This window comes from Euprymna scolopes, chromosome 23, assembly GCF_053919585.1.
Source record: "Euprymna scolopes isolate OS-2025 chromosome 23, ASM5391958v1, whole genome shotgun sequence".
In the NCBI taxonomy this organism is placed as follows: Eukaryota; Metazoa; Mollusca; class Cephalopoda; order Sepiida; family Sepiolidae; genus Euprymna; species Euprymna scolopes.
This window is the reverse complement of record NC_136504.1, coordinates 40,516,168-40,518,667: the sequence shown is the minus strand read 5'-3', so window position 1 is coordinate 40,518,667 and position 2,500 is coordinate 40,516,168.

Genomic DNA, 2,500 nt, shown 5'->3' with positions numbered 1-2,500 from the left:
TATGTATGTATGTTTATGGATATGTGTGTGCGTATGTGTGTGTATGCGTGTATGTATATATATGTATGTATAGCAATGACCGTCTTCAGTGTCATGTCTGCTTGAGTGTGTCAATTCGCTGGTACCACTAAAAAAAAAGTTATGTTAGGGCTCATGGACTTTAAGTGTCTGAGGGAGTGGCACTCGTCTGACAAGACGTTGCAATCATCAAACAATTATACTTATATGTATATATATATATATACCTATATTTATAAATACATATATACATATATATATACCTACATATATATACTTACATATATGCATATATATACATACTTGTATATATACAGCTTGATATAACTAATATACATAATAACATACATATATATACATAGAATTATATATATATACACATATATACGTATATATACGTATATATACACTTATATATATATATATATATACACTTATATACATATATACACACAGATACATATATACACACATAGATACATAAACATATACATACACAAATATACATCTATTTACACACACATACGCACACGTATGTATACATAATTACTCCTATTGATAATCAGACGCACCGTTAAAAAGCGCTTGAGAATAAAATGACTTAACAACAACTTTAGAACGCCATTTTATACAACATGCCAGCTGATATAAAAAAGACATCCAGAAAAACTTGAAAAAAAGAATAACTCTGTCGTGTTCAATCAGACGTGCTTGAATAATGACTTGCTGCCAAAATATACAAATATATATACTTACGCATATAAACACACATGCACAAGTGCTTTTTTACGCGTGAGAAAATATCTGCATATTTAACATGCGGTTTTATGGTGATCGAGAATAAGTGACAACTCTATTGTCAAATAGAGATTTATAAAGAATCAGAATCGGTAAAATATGGGAATCGTCCCATCACTTAGTGTTTTCTTTTCCATACTGATGAAGAGGGTCTCTGAATTGAGATCTCACTGAAATATGTATGCACATATGTAACCATTAATGCTTGTATAATATATATATATATATATATATATATATATATATATATATATATATATATATATATATATATATATACAAGGTGACCCAAAAAACGGGCCCCAACTCTAATTAATAAAGTGTACACGGTGCCCGTTTTTTTTGTATATATATATATATATATATATATAACTGCCTAGACAGATTTTTAATTAATAATTTGTAAGCACACAGACACACACACACACGTGTGTGTGTGTGTCTGTGTGTGTACAAATTATACGTGTACGTGTGTGTGTGTATTGTATTTCTACACGTCAACACAGGAAATATAGAAAAGATATAAACATTTATATATTTTTCGAATTGATTTTTTTATTAATATATATTCATATATATATATATATATATATATATATATTCATATATATATATATATATATATATATATATATAATGCGTCAGGGCGTTTTTTAATTAATAATCTACACACACACAAACACATATACACATTATATATGTTTCACTCAACACTACAATAGTGACAAATGAATTAAAAAAATATACATATACACTCTTGAACAAGCCAATAAGATGTTATACAACACAGGCACGTATACACACACTAGACGAATTCTGTGACCCGTTGGGCCACAAACACTATTTATTCCACCTTGATTTCATTTGAAAGTTCATAAGCTGTGCCATATGCACGATATGGAAATCTTAAGATATCCATTAATTCCATAATGTAATCTTAAGATATACATAACCCCAGTAATTATAGGAGGAACTGGACTTAAGAAAAAGAATTTTAGAACAACATTTCGAATATACTCTGTGAACCAAGTGCTAGAGAAATACAAACAACTGCACCCAAAAAGACGGTCAAAATCTTCAAAAGATCTCTCGGTTGGATTGACTGAATGCTCCGGCATCCGGTAGGAACGCTCTATTCACAAGAAAAACAAAATAAGAAAATTGAAACAATAGTTAAGACACTCTTCTATAATAATAATAATAATGATAATAATAATAATAATAATAATAATAATAATGATGATAATAATAATGATAATAATAATGATGATGATGATGAATAAGGAATAATAATAATAATAATAATAATAATGATAATAATAATGATGATGATGAATAAGGAATAATAATAATAATAATAATAATAATAATAATAATAATAATATCATCAAAGTATTATTCTTAATTATTCTTCTCATATAAAAATGAAGAGGCTTATTTTCCTACGTGATTGAAGAGTGCAAAATTTATATGATCATATTAAAAAAGTGGTAAATCTTTAAGAACACGTCCAAACGACATTAATAAGAGAGGTGTAAGGGGAAAGAAAAATACGTAGGCATACGAGAGAGAGAGAGAGAGAGAGAGAGAGAGAGAGAGAGAGAGAGATTCACGTAATTATGAATTTTACCTATTTTAAATAATTGAAACATTTTTCGGGTTTGTTTTACATTAGACAACCGTA